Raw genomic sequence first — 15,466 nt, 5'->3', positions numbered from 1 at the left:
GTGAAATCAATTTATTTTTAAAAATTTAAAATTGAAATTCATTTATTTCAGATTGAGGAAAATTAATTTTTACTTAGGTTATATCAAACATTATATTATGAATTTCATTTCAAACATACCAACTTTTAATGAAGCAAGAATTTGAAGGAACTGTACACAATTCGAAATATGTGCGTAAGTCAACGAATTGCGTAGGTATATGCTTAGTAAAACGGTACCGTGGTCATTGTTTACATTTGTAGACAATCTACACGACAGCAAAACTAAGCTACAATTATTACCACTTCCGCACATTTTCACATATTGCATATATATAACCTGATTATCCCAGATAATTATTAAATCTAACACTTTAATATTTAAACACAAATTCAGACCGAGAATGACCGAACATTTTGTTTAAGAATTGAATAAACACAACTAGCCTTCTAGTTTAGCGTGAAACGCAAGTAAGCTTATTAGAGTTAGCTCCCTTGAAAAAGGATGCTTGTGAGAGCATGTTAATTACATATAATGCGCAGAAAATGTTCTGGCCACCTTCTGGCTGCTAAGAGCAACTATAGTGCCTACTATAAGCCTTTTGTGGTTTGAAGATTAATATTTAAGTATTGGTTGTGGCTACCATCTGGCTTATAATTGCACTTTTTTGATACAATAATATATTCTGGCAATCTTCTGGCTATAAGAGCCGCTAGCGACCACTAATAACCATTAGATTTTCACATAGTAGCCGCTAGCAGCTACTATTGGCTACTTTCTGGCTAGTAGTTGTGGCTACACAAAATGGTAGCGGCTTTGTAGCCACATTACATTGCCGCTACATAGCGGCAACTTTATCATTTATGTTAGGGTACAAAGTCCGAAATTGAAATCTTCCAAAAAAGATTTGTATGAGTCTAAACGTTTCAATTATCCCCAAATCCAGCTTTTTAAGTTAAACCTTCGATTAATATTGAAATCACTTTAAGTATCTGTTATAAAGTAGTTGTAAGTATGAAATTAACAGCATTAATTACAAAAGTTTAGTAAATAAGACGCGGTACTTCCAAATCCAAAGGGAACTGGCCCCCTTCCCAAATTGCTGAAAAAACACCGGGCATATTTATGTCAAACATCTTGTTGTTTATAATTTTATTGACAGTTGTCACATTGAAAGTCATTTTCTTGTGTTTTTTTTTTCAAAATGGCGATAACATGACATTTACTGGAAATGAAACATAGACTTATCGAATCTTTCAATTTCAAATTGAATAATTGGGTTGTATACCTAGTTATTGATGTTTAATTAATAAAAAAAAACATTTTATTTCCGTGTCCGATATCAAGCATGTGTTTTCAACTTGTGGGCGGATCATGAACACACTTTCACAGCTATATACATTGGTGTGCAGATGATCGAAAATACATGTAAAGACATTTTGGCTGCAACCAGTTGTGGCATCATTATGGCCCTTTGTATTTTTTTTTATTATATATAAGCCCAAATATTTTGTGTACTCATTTCTTCCTTAAGTTTGTGCCAGATTTTGTCAAAACCTTTCACAGCTTAAAGTCTTGGATGTTTAGTTGACCATACAGAGGTGCGTTTTGTATGCAACCTGTTTTAGTTGAATTGTTGCTCTTTGTTAGTGTTTTTAGTTGTTTGCTTGCGAACTACTAAGGTTTATACCACGTTTTTCAAGCCAGTTTTCTTCGGTACGATACACCTGATAACTGCCGCATCCGTGCAAATAATGACTCACTCTATATAAATTTGAATGACTTGTGCAAATTTCAAACTTGCGATTAATTTTGAAAAATGAATTGCGTCTAATATAATGCAATTGCAAACAACTTTATTGCCTTCAGCGCTTCGATTTTCTATGGACTATATAGGCCTCAAAAGTGTGTACTCAACTCCTCTTAAACTGCATAGCCAATTTTGCTCAATCTTTTAAGTTGAATGACCTTAATGTAAATATGATCATATAGAAAAGATATGATATGACCTTTTTTGTAAAAATTATGACCTTTTTGTTATTTGTATTTGCCCACAGATTAGGAGGCATTTAGCACTGCACATGTCCATCCAACTGTCAGTCCGTAAGATCGTCCTTAGTAACGTCTATGTTTTTTTCACCATTTTGAAAATGTGGCCAGGTCCCTTTGGATTGGAAACATTTGCAGCGTTTTGACTAAAATTGGGAAATTAGTGTGGTTGATGTTGTTTTCATAAGACATGGTTCAAAATTGAGAATACATGTGTTTTCAGTATTATTGTGTGACATAATAAATTATAGGTGTGACTTTTTGGCGGTGTTGGCGGCGGCATCACACTTTTCCAGAAAGGCTCATAACTTCTGTGTCCCTTCAGATATTGCTTTCATATTTGGTACGCACGTGAACATGTATCTAGACAACACCTTTCCATGCGAATACAATTTTTTACCCCTGTGACCTTGACCTTGAGGTCAGTGTCCAGGTTTCAAAATCTACGACCATGATTCGAAAAAGGCTCATACTCACTGTTTCCCTTCAGATATTGCTTTTATATTTGGGGCCACGACTTTTATATTTCTTGGTTTACAAAACCGCCGACCCTAATTTTTGGAAAATGGGAAAAAAAATAAAAACGGAAAATCGTCTTTTTTAAAAATATTTTATTCCCGACCGCACTGCAAAACGAGCGAAACGAGAAAAAAACGATCCGGTTTGAGTACGGTTGCGAATAAAATCAAGTAAGTACAATCAACGATTGGTTCACATATATTGCAGAGATCGGGATGTTTTTCAATGTGACACATTATGTACCAGTCCTTTTATGGGCACTTGTCAAAATTTATTTCGGGTAAAAATTACAGACAATAAGAAAATCAGCGTCAGTAAAATGTCGACCCCATCAAAATTTATTTCCGAGTCTGTGACGCAACTATATTGTTTAACATGTTAATAATATTAAACAAACCCGATATTATAGTAGATAAAAAAGTATTTGGTAATTAGTATAAATAATCCAATAAAACACTGCCATTATTTACGATATATGTGTTTAGGAATTTTGTAAACACGTCCGCCATAGTTTATCGGAACTGTACAGAAAGTTTGGAAATCGGAACAAATCGGTATATCTCGGAAAATCATTGATAAATGTATTTGTCGTTTCAATGCTTAGGGCCGAGTAATTTCGGCAAATCGGAACTCAACTTGCGTAAAACACTAGCTCAATTAACCGTTAAACTCCGCCTCCGTTCTCTGCAAAAGATTCGAAGGCGGAGCTATGCACGTGCTTTTTTAAATTGGAGGATTGCAATTGAGAAACCAACACACGATTGGTTCGGCATGTTGATTGCTAGACAAAGGAAGCCAATTTTTTCGGCGCGAAATTTGTCGCTTTATTGCTTCCGACAGAAAGCGGCTTTCCTTTGATGACGTCAAACTGTCAATTCACACAGACTGCACATTTTCGGAAGACTTTAACTGACTCCTTGTTTACAATTCCAGTAAAAAAACATTTGCTAACATTAAACTTTGGATTAAATTATCAAAATAAAGCAAAAGCAAAGTTGATAAATATGATTAAATTAATTCGCGTCAGTTCAAATAAGACGTTTTGCGTTGTAAATCAACGAGTTTTCATGACAACAACAACTTTGACAAACATTACCGCGACGACGCATGGATCGATCTACCTCGATTTTTTTTCATGTACGATCTCATAAGTCGAGTAAGAGCAAACACATACCGGGTAATTTGTGTATGAGTAGTTTATCTTATATAAGATTTATGCAACGGGCATCGCATTGCGTAATGGTGCGCATCCAATTATGGAAATGAAGCGCAGTTTTTCGTTTTAATGAGAGAAGAACGCATGTCATGTAATGGAGTGTTTAAAATTGCCTGATGTTACAAAAGGTGCTGTTAGGACTCATTTCATTTAAAGATATAGATGTGTTTCATTGCATAATTTGATTTTTTGTCTCTGTGTTAAGGTTATAAAAGATATGTTGTCTTTGTTCTGATGTTATTAGTATTAACTTTTTTTTCCAATGTTTTTTTTTTTTTTTTTTTTTTTCGACCGCCCGATGGACCATTTTCAAAATAATTTTTGTAAACCAATAAAAAAAAAAGTCGTGGCCTGGTATGCATGTGTATCTGGACAATACATTTCCATGCGCAAACATGTGTCACGGGGGATCATTGTCTGTCACATCTCTAGTTCTGTATGATACGGACTGAAAGCAACACTTACATGTTAGGAGACTATGCTATAATGACTTGAATGGATTCTTTTTCTTAATTAACTTTTTGTGTTCTAATTTTTATTTTCCACATTTTTTATCTTTTTTGTGTAGGAATTTTTTATTTCGTTTGCATATTTTAGTCTGAAGGCCAACTTTGCTTTTACAACATTTATGTTTGAAATTGTTCAAGCTATAAACAAACTTTTGCTTGGAAATTGTGTTATGTCATCTTTAAAAAAACAATTTTGACATTTAAACACTCAATCTGGAGTAGGATGTATTGTTCATTGCTCTTTAGTGGTTCAATACAGAATCGAGAATGCACACTTTAACTACTGGTTAATAACAATTAGTGTTCTCCGTAACAAGGAAGATTTTAGGCAGGCTAGTTTAGTCATTATGACAAACTTTAACCTGAAACTGAAAGACACACTCAACTAAACAATGCTTTCACTGTTACTTCTTACTTGGAAAAGTATTTTCAGTATTTTCCATCATTGGTTAAAGAGGTTTGTTTTTAGAAAGTTCAATTTGTACTCTTATTATGCAATTTAAAACAAGCTCCACAAGATACTTTGTAATTAATGGACATGCATATTTTAACATAGAATACATTAATGTGCTAATTGTTTTCATCAAGACCATCTATTGCAGTATATAAGTATCTGCATATTACTGCATATAAAATTGTTATAATTTGTTTTCAATGGTTTTCATACCTCAATATAAGCAATAATATCTTTTTGCCATATTTAAATGGCTTGAACAAACACTTTAGTTCAAATTGTAGTATTAAGTGGATTTTAACAAGTTTACAAGTCCACTGCTATTAACCATATCATTTTAGACTTTTCTTTAATTAATTATCATTCAACCACCAAATGCGACCTTTTATCTGTAGACAGAGTATTAAATTAAATGGTGTTATAAGGGTGCGACATTTAATGCAATTATACTGCAAAAAATAATGGAGTTATTCTGCAATCAAAACCTATAAATGTTGTAGGACTTTTTTCCTTCTTTGAGTGTCGCCTGGATCAGCCATCTCACAATTTTGGACGCAAGCATTTTACAAATCGAACATATCCACAATATTTAACAAAAACAGCCTTTCTAAACTGTTTGACATGGATATTTGACTATGGTATTACTATGTTTTACAATACAGTTAACTTGGCATAATTGTGTTGATCAATTTTGTTAACAGCAAAAGTACCCATCCAATGAAAATATGATACTAGTTTACTATATTGATGCATACTGTAACCGTTTTCTCTGTTAGGTCATTCAGTGCATGGCCCAAAACAAACGGGATATGCTTCCACCTGAGTCCACATTGAATTTGTGAAGAAGTATAAAATCAAAACATAAATGTCTTCTAAATTGCGCTGTTGCACTCCTGAGTATTGAAACAAGCCAAATTATTTTAAATTAATTGCATGTTTTCGTGGTGTAAGAACGTTTCCACGTACAACAAGATGAAACCCTACTTACGGTACCCTCCGTGCAAAAGTGTCCTATCGTCACGGATGAATGATTGTATTGTGAGCTAGCACATAATGTAGTCAAATGATCACATCTAAAAAGTTTAATCAAAATCTTGACTCATGAGGGAGATATTCAAGTTTGAAAAGTGTTGTGTTAGAAAAGTCTTTAATTGTTACGTATTCCAATAAGCCAATAGTGAAAAATGCATGAATACTTCTGAAAATATGCAAATTCCTGAAATTTGCAGAAATGACCATGATTTATGGCAGTTTTAAGAAATTAAAGGGAATATGTCACCACTCATATGAGAGATGGCCAACACCTGGTATGAATCACAAGTTTGTGAGACCAGCATTTAGTTTGCAGAAATATTAATTACTTCCAGCTTGAACATAATTAAATGGCCAAAATAAGCTTAGTAACAAAGTGCAACAATACAAAAACATAATTTCCCAATTTCTAAAGGTTAGTGACTAGTTTTTTTAAAAACAATTTTGAGGAGTTAGTGACTCAATTTTTCACAATTTGAAATGTTTGTGACTTTTTTTCATAAATTGATCTTCTAACTTCTGCTTTACTTGGAAACAAAGCATGTATGTATTGTTTTGTGGAGAAAAGGCGTATTATATTTTAACAATCATGTTAGATTCAAAATAATATAAAGCAAATAATTACCACTTTAGAAGTAAAAGTAGTTTTCTGTACAATATAAGGTCAATGTAAAATTTTGGTCAAGTGAGGTCAAAAACCTGGCCCCGTGTTCACAAAACGATTTTGCAATCGAAATTTGATTTTTACTGACATCGATTTTCATTTGTGACTATCAACTACAATGGAAATCCTTTTTCGATGACAAGCAAAATCGATTTTCGATTGCAAAAATGTTTTGTGAACACGAGGCCAGGTCAGCAGCTTAAAGGTAACACAGAACTTGTACCAATGTATTACTTAATCTTGATGAAATTTGGTCAAAATGTTTATAATGACACTATCATAACAAAGATCAAATCTTAGTCAAGAGTACATGTATTCAAAACTTAGGTCATCCTGCAAACAATATAAATGCCTTATTTGTGAACTAATTTTAATGAAACATAGTGTTAATGGTTAAGAGTCTCTTGGTTTAGGTTTTCATGGTGTTTATAGACTTAATAAATGTCAATAGATTTGGTATGTTCAGCTGAATGTATCAAGCGGACAAATAGGACAAAGGTATTAAACATACTGTGACAACATAATTTTATATAACTTTTAATGTTGAAAAACGAGATTCATATACAAAATAAACAGTTTATATGTAATACAATATTATCAAAGGGGGGTATTTTTAACTGTGTAATAAATGAACACAGATGCTAACCACTGACTGCCGACTGAGTCTATCTCAATTTCAGTATTTCCAATGACTCTCTATTTAATCAGCGGTATTGATTTTGCGAAAAGATAATTGATTATTGGTGACTTTCTCATCCAACGACGGTACATTCATTGTATTACATTGATTGTATTCGATCATGTTCGTGATATCACTAGCTATAATACTATAATTTTCGGAACCCATTTATTAAAGCAATGATTTAACAGAAGTGCATAATTCTGTGTCACCTAAAAATGTATTTAATTGGCTAAGTCACACTAATATGATAAGATTAACTCTTTTATGTATGTAACTTAATTCAATTATGATCCTGAATATGCCACAATCCACACCCCTGGGATAACATGCTTTGAATCATTTAAATAGCCAAACAACCACTTATAACTTGTTATATTCTGAAACGACTTGTTTTGCTAACTGATTCGTAATGTTGCAAATTCAAAGGGATTCTCTACAGCAGTTGTTCAAATTTGAATCCATGCTATGTTATAGCTTTTTATACTGCAAGTTTGAAATGAACATAACTTTTTCAAATTAATAAAGATTGTGTCTTAAAAAACGGTGTTTTTTTTTTTAATTATTGATATAAAAGATAATTTAAGCTTCATTTTGGGGAAAACAGGGCTAATAATGCATATGCATTAATTGTCATCCCAGTACCAGAGACTCTCTTTAAACAGAAAACACCATAAATGCAGAAAGTGTCGTCCTTGATAAGCTTGCGCGCAATGCACAGGCTAATCAGTGTGCACAGGCTAATCTTATTTGACATGCATCAAGCCCAGTTTCCCTGAAAGCAGCCAATATGTATAGATTTCAATGATAAACACTAGATTGACCAATGTCATCTTACAAGCTGTTAAACACTATTTATTGCATACACACGATGCAGTGTACCAGTGGTGAACTATAACAGGCAGATGCGATGGTTTGAGCAGACACTTCGAGCATTCATCGTCTGCATAATTTTACTGCAGGTAGTGCAGACAGGCAGTGGTTATCGTTCCTAGCGTAGCTAACAGCAGACTGCCTTGCAGTTATCGGTTCTAGCGTAGCTAACAACATATTGACTTGCAAAACTGCTTCTCTACATTAGTTGTGATATAGCGCTCACAACTAAACATGACTGTTGAAGTCTTCTCTTAACTGGTACTTTTCTTGCATCCTGTATTTTGGTCAGTCATCTACCTTGGGGGTCACATTGTAATAATGAAATTCTATAGAATTATATGGAATTCCGTAAAAAGCTATGGAATTTAATAGAAAGCTGGATTAAAATATAGAAATAACAGATTATAGATTACTGGCATTTTATTGATTTTGAAAAACAAATGTGCATGTAACTTAAAGTTTCATCCTAGAAGTTAAACAACAGCTATAAGGTAATTTTGTAGAAATCTGCCTCTTTTACCATGAGTTTACCATATACACACCATATGAATAAGACCTGACATCAATCATACAAATAAATGCTTAAAATTTAATAGTGTTATTATTCAGGGTCTGTGTTGTGTACACTGTCAAAACTTGCAAATTATATACAAGCAAAACTTCCAGTACCAGAAACAAGGCATTTCAGGGGCCCATCTTATCAAAGATCGTACGACAATGTTATTTTTAGATTAAATTTTGTCATTTAAAAATATTGGCGTCCATGGAAAGTATTTCCTAAATTAAAGGAGATAAGACTTGGAAAATGACTGGAAGTTAAACATGTCAGTTTAACACTAGCTTTGGATGGCTTTAGCATGTCTTGAAGAACATACTTCACGGCGTCCTTCATGGTGGAGGGCCATTTTTGCTTGATGACTTCTACAAAGGGAAATATACAAAACAAAATATTAAATGGTCAATAGTGTTGTTTTCTTCTTATGGTGTTGCATTAACCCAATCCAGTCGGGAGAATAATTTAATATACTTTTAATTATATTGCATACAGGCTGTAGACAAGTTCAAGTCCAACAATGGTTGGACCTGATCTTGGCATTGTAACAGCCTGTTTGTATTTAGAACTACATTTCTTTGAAAAATATTGTCAAATTGACATTTTGGCATGCAAAGGGTTAAAATACATCGACATAAATTATTTACCAACTTTCTGGGAGAGAAATATATAATGTTAAAAAAGTGGTGTGAAAAAAAAGAGAAATGGCATACTAGTAATTGTTAATTGACTGGATAAATCTGGAACACTGGATTAACCTTTGTAAAAACAAAATGAACAACATAAGATATCATTACCAAAAATAAGTTTGTGTACCTTACAGGAAACTAATCTTCTTCTGATCTTCAATGGCTGGCTGCCTCGTTCCATCCTTGGCAAGGCCTCCCGTGAGGCTTCTCCCACTCGTCTCATACTCCATGAAGATCTTGCAAAACACCATTGTCGTTCCCTTGTAGTCCTTGCAACCGTCTAATATATCCAAAATTTGGCTCAGAAATTGTATTGTAAATGCCATTGTTAATCTACCACAAGAAATGCAAGGAAATCTCTTTAATGTTAAGAGGGGAGTATGGTGCCCACTGTTTTTTGTGAAGACAACATGCTAAATATTCTGTGTCAATGCGACATGTGGGGGTATTCGTCATGTCTGTGACAAAGCTCTAGTTGTGTTAATTGTCCAAAATTGAATATGCACAACCAAAGTTTAAATTTTAAGCACATTTGAAAACAAAGCCAAGTCATAACTCACATCAGATTAAATGCATATTTTGATAAAAGAATTAAAAGCAAATTTTAACATACCTCTGGTAATGATAATTCTCTCCTCATAGTCTTCTGCGCCCCATTTCATGGAACATTTTGATTTTCGCTTGAAACCTTCAAATGTCAAGTCGCTGAGATTTTGTCGCACACTTACAAGTGTATTATCCTTTTCAAAGTAGACTAAACCAAACATCTTTTAACCATATATATTACAACACTTTTATAATTTTATGTCTTAATTTCACAATTGTCCTTATAATGTTTCGTCACAAATTTTGTTATGTTAAAGCACTCGCATTCCAATGAATATATTCGTTAAAAGAGAGCCAAGCATGAAAGACATGGGAGTAAATTTACCACACTGGGCAAACTTGGGTAATTGGATCTCACTCCATGTTTGGAAACCATTTAAAATGTCACTGCTGAGATACAGCAGACAACATTTTCTAGCAATTTTAAGTATTTTGGGACAATTTATCCAGCAATAAGCAAAGAATAAAAACTTTGTAAAAAATGTAAACCTTATTTCACTCCATTGTAGTTTTTCCTTGAAGCCTGTTGGATTAAATTGTTACTTTCTATGTTCCTTATGGTATGAAAAATACTGCTGTATTTTTGTTGCTAATAATTGGTCATTTTAAATATTGTATGAATTGAACATTACTGTTGGTTTTCGGTGAATAAAGAAATGTTTCCTGCAATAAACAATTAGAAACTAAAATCACAAGTCTTTTTCTTAAATTATTTATAGTCCCATTTTGAATTGTTGTATCAGATTTTTTTCGAAGTAAAATATTCTCATTTTTTCTACCAAATACAGAAATTCTGCCTTGCTAAAATGCAAAGTGCTACAAATCTGTCTTGTGTTATAAGTGTTAAAATTCTGTCTGGTGTAATAATCTTTACAGATAAAATTCTGCTTCAATGTAATTCTGCTTAGAAAATCTGTACAGATATGAAGGTATAATTTCTGGCTGTGTCATGTACAGAAAACATGAATTCTGTCTTGATTCTGGGCAGATTTTGTACAGACTCTGTACATAATTTGCATAGAATTTTCGTACAGGCTGTAACTGTGATCTACTTTGTTGTTGGTGTCATGAACTGTAATGAAATTATTGTAGGCCCCGACTTTGATGGCATCAAAGTATTACACTTTGCAGGTTTTGTTAATTAATTAATTCATACAAAATTGACATGAGTTAATTTTAATGCTTAAAAAATCATAGAAGTGAATTAAAAATCGTCATAGCGAGGTAATAACTAACGGTTTGAAATTCCAATGCATTGGAATTAATAACATCCTGTAATCTTATTCAGTTAACAATTTTGAAATGTCTTGTACTTCTATTAAATAATCTTCAAGTAGTTGTCCATAATACATAATTTTTAAATTTATTTCTGTACTAGTAAATTTTGTCAATAACTGTTTCTGCCCCTGAGAAACCAGCAAAAAATTTCTAAGTTATTTTCCATTGATTTCCATCCTAGAAAATGTATAAGTTATTTTCTATTACGATTTCCATTGAAAAAAATGGCCAACTTTCCATAGTGTTTTCCATATTTTCCGTAGAAACGCATGGAATTTTAGATTCCATGCAATTCCATAACAGCTTCAGACGAAAAATTGGCAAGTAGATGGAATTCCATCAAATTCCATTGATTTCCATTGAATTCCATATCGTTTTCTTTAGAATTCCATAAGAAAGTGCTAATGACTATGGCAGATCTACAGACGGGTTAGGCCTAGAAACATGAAACTTCATAGGTACATTGACCATGACTGGTAAATGACCCCTATTTTGATTTTAAGGTCACAAGGTCATAGGTCAAGGTCACAGTGACTTGAAATAGTAAAATGGTTTCCGGATGATAACTCAAGAATGCTTAGGCCTTGGATCATGAAACTTCATAGGTACATTGATCATGACTAGCAGTTTTCTTTCTGCACATTCAAATAACACCGTTACCTCCACATCATGCAAAAATTGCTCTTATGGCATTTCCGGCCAGTTTAGCTCAAGCTCAGTCTGTGCACTTGCAAAAGCTGGTCAGGGGCTACGCTTTTCGCTTTAAGAAAGCACGCAAGGTTTTGTGGTATCTCCTGGGTATCCTCAGTATGCGGATGCGCAGGCAGGACTGGAGCTATGCATATTGGATAAGACCCATTTTCACATGATGCAGGTTTTAAAAAATCTTATTGCATCTTGTAAATGGAACAACAAACCACGATACTTTATGATAGATAATTGAAGTGGCACTGCGTTATTTATAGCAAACTGCCAAATGTTAGTAGCCTATTCTTGCTTGGAAGAAAGATTTTCAGACAGACTGACTGTGTTCATCACATGTGTGTCTAGATATTTACACAATTACCCTATCATAGACACTATACTATTTTGGTGGTTTTGTCTCACAATACAAGACAACTGACATTTAACAATAGGTTTTCATTCATTTGTTTCCCTTAATTTTGTTTTACTTGATGTCTTGAAAGCAATCCTGTTATAAACATAAGACTTAGACTTTTATTGATAGCGTATTCCGTCTTCCTGTGACAAATTACTGACTTAGCACTGACCTTGAAATCCCGGGGGAATAGGGGATGGAACTTACCTGGAATGCTTAATTGTAACTGGGCAAAAATGTGTATCTATGTTTTGTATAAACAATAGAGGGTAGTCTGAATTTCACCACATTGAACAGTGTTACATGCTTTAATACAAAGATGCAGTGATGTTGCTAATATTCTGGGGGATTATGCTCAAATCAGTCAATGGAATGCATGAATTGTATTCATTCGGGACTGCTGGCGTTATGCAAAGGTCATCTAAGGTGAAAAGCTGGGTTACAAAGAAAAAAGAAATATTTAAAAAAAAGGAAATTTATGTACTTGGAGACTTAAAACGACTGAAGCACAATTATTAGAAGCTACCATTCAATTAAGAAACACTTCTTTGTATACAACACAATCTTCTTATCTATGCCAAAAAACAAGTAAATTTTCAATACAGGCAGTCAGGATGATTTTACACTGTGAATGCCCTAAAATTTCAATGCATATTTCATTTAAATTTCAGGACTGTTAACCAGCTACCAGTATGATACAGTTATCAAGTCTAGCTAGTGGCTTAAGATAAAGTAAAGCAAACAAATTGTTCCTTGATTCAGATTTCCCTCAATAATCTTGCTATCATATCCAAACTTAACCTGAACTCAAACTTATCAGACAAATTTAATATTCAGGACACAGGATCACAACAATCTTCATGCAAATTGGGCCATTATGTATGTAATAATAATTTTGTTGCAAAGATGCTCAACATACGAGTTGTGCTCTAGGAAAATGTCAGCAATAATACACTGAGAAAACGTGGCTTAATGCATGTGGGTAAAGTGGCATCTCATGGGAAAACGTGGCTTAATACATGTGGGTAAAGTGGCATCTCATGGGAAAACGTGGCTTAATGCATGTGGGTAAAGTGGCATCTCATGGGAAAACGTGGCTTAATGCATGTGGGTAAAGTGGCATCTCATGGGAAAACGTGGCTTAATGCCTGTGGGTAAAGTGGCATCTCATGGGAAAATGTGGCTTAATGCATGTGGGTAAAGTGGCATCTCATGGGAAAATGTGGCTTAATGCATGTGGGTAAAGTGGCATCTCATGGGAAAACGTGGCTTAATGCATGTGGGTAAAGTGGCATCTCATTGGAAAACGTGGCTTAATGCCTGTGGGTAAAGTTGCATCTCATGGGAAAACGTGGCTTAATGCATGTGGGTAAAGTGGCATCTCATGGGAAAACGTGGCTTAATGCATGAGGGTAAAGTGGCATCTCATGGAAAAACGTGGCTTAATGCATGTGGGTAAAGTGGCATCTCATGGAAAAACGTGGCTTAATGCATGTGGGTCAAGTGGCATCTCATGGGAAGACGTGGCTTAATGCATGTGGGTAAAGTGGCATCTCAGCAGTCTGCGCAGGCTAATCAGGATTGACAATTTCTGCTTGTATGCAATGTTGATTTAAAGAAAGTCTCTTCTTAATAAAAATCCCTGATTAGCCTGCACAGACAGCTTTGGTGAATCTGGGACGGGACTTTTCGCACATGCATTAAGCCCCGTTCTTACAAAGCAAGTTGACCATCATATATGTTTATTTTCTAAATAATATGTCAATTAAGAACATAACCTCGGAAATTAAATAATCCCTTCATTTATAAAGCATAAAGATTTTATTAATTTATATAAAACAATGTTTGATTAGTTAATTAGACTGGTTAAATAATTAAAGGGGCCTTCATTAATGGTACAACCCCTAAACATAGACATTTTATATCAATACATTTTTAATACACAGTTCCAGTGAGATTCAAAGTCAGTCAGAATTGGACAGCTATTTATGTACATGTTTTGTTATCAATATATATTTAGTGCATTATTCACAGAAAACAGTTAAACTACAGCACCACACACAGGTGTAGTTATACTACTGATATTCAAACTACTGAAAAACTAAGATAGCCATCAGGGGCGAAGCTAGCATTTTTTAAGCTGTAGGCCCGAATATGATACATAAATTTCTCCCCCTGAACATTTCTAAATCCTATAACGCTTGTGGTAAGATTTAAAGCATATCTAGACAAATAATAAGATAAGAGAATATATCACTTTGGCCTGTTTTTCTTTGATATTTTAATGTTTTATATCAATGTCAAAGAACTAAATTTTAATGTATTATCTTTTTACGAGAGAACTAAATTTTAAAACAATATGGAACAGAGAAACATTTAAAAGTGTAACAACCCACTTATTCACAAGTCAACCATGGGAATTCTTTCCAATAATACTGTCTGCATGTCTATAATGGCACGTTTTTGTTCCACATCAAGGGACCAAACTGACCCGTATTCAGTCAATAAATCGGGATACGGGGACAAGTGCTCAATTTTAAATTTCCGCCGTCATCAGGGCCCTCAATCCATTTTTAGGGGAAGCAGGTAGCTACCCTCATGAGGGGTAATTTTCGTGGCGTTTCGCTTTTTGGGGGGATTTTTTTACTTACACTCTCATTTAATCATTTGTACATGTTTGCACTATATTTATTTCTTTTTTCATAATTTAGTATGTTTGACAAGATTAAATTAAAATAGAATTGAGATATAATAATCATGAGACACATCTTATTAATTTTTTTTTTTTTGTAAACTTCAGAGGCAATTTTTCCCCCCAAAAGGGAAAAAAGTATTATTTTCAGGTGGGGGACTGCGGCCGAAATTCGGCCACAGATTTGATAGATTGAGAGCCCTGATCATAAACATCATTCTGAATGTTTCTTAAAAATCCAACGATAATCGATTACAACTTACTGTAGTGTTGAAAGGGAGACAAGTCGATCTACGTGTAGATCTATGTAAACTTGTAACAGCAAGTCGAATGAAAAGAAGCGAGCTAGAATCTATGCACATAGAAAGAAGAAGAGTTGATAATTGGAAGATATGTCCTTTGAACACGACCAAATTCCATCGTCTGAGGATTATGTCAATATGAAATGCAGATTTCTAACACCTCACCCCCCCCCCCCCCCTCAGGGTCAACATTTTAATACATTTTTCGAAGTTGAAGCATTTTTATTTTTTCATGTTTCAAACAAATTGTAGGCCCCGGCCTGCTGTGCC

General features: G+C 34.0%; 2 protein-coding genes and 1 long non-coding RNA gene across 3 annotated transcripts in view; 2 read left to right on the top strand and 1 right to left on the bottom strand.

Annotated features, from left to right (window-relative positions):
* The window catches only part of LOC127833221 (CAP-Gly domain-containing linker protein 1-like), a 606,687-nt gene that overhangs the window by 522,544 nt on the left and 68,677 nt on the right, over positions 1 to 15,466 (top strand). The window lies entirely within an intron of this gene.
* LOC127833230 (mitochondrial outer membrane protein SLC25A46-like) overlaps positions 1 to 15,466 on the top strand; it is a 111,568-nt gene that overhangs the window by 34,912 nt on the left and 61,190 nt on the right. The gene's annotated exons all lie outside the window — the stretch shown is intronic.
* Positions 8,495 to 10,092, bottom strand: LOC127833245 (uncharacterized). The gene is made up of 3 exons (XR_008027272.1): positions 9,833 to 10,092; positions 9,347 to 9,499; positions 8,495 to 8,898 (listed from the first exon to the last, which is right to left on the bottom strand). It is a non-coding gene; the product is annotated as an uncharacterized LOC127833245 (long non-coding RNA).

This window comes from Dreissena polymorpha, chromosome 6 (assembly GCF_020536995.1).
Source record: "Dreissena polymorpha isolate Duluth1 chromosome 6, UMN_Dpol_1.0, whole genome shotgun sequence".
NCBI classification, from domain to species: domain Eukaryota; kingdom Metazoa; phylum Mollusca; class Bivalvia; order Myida; family Dreissenidae; genus Dreissena; species Dreissena polymorpha.
This window is presented reverse-complemented; position numbering and strand designations above follow the sequence as displayed.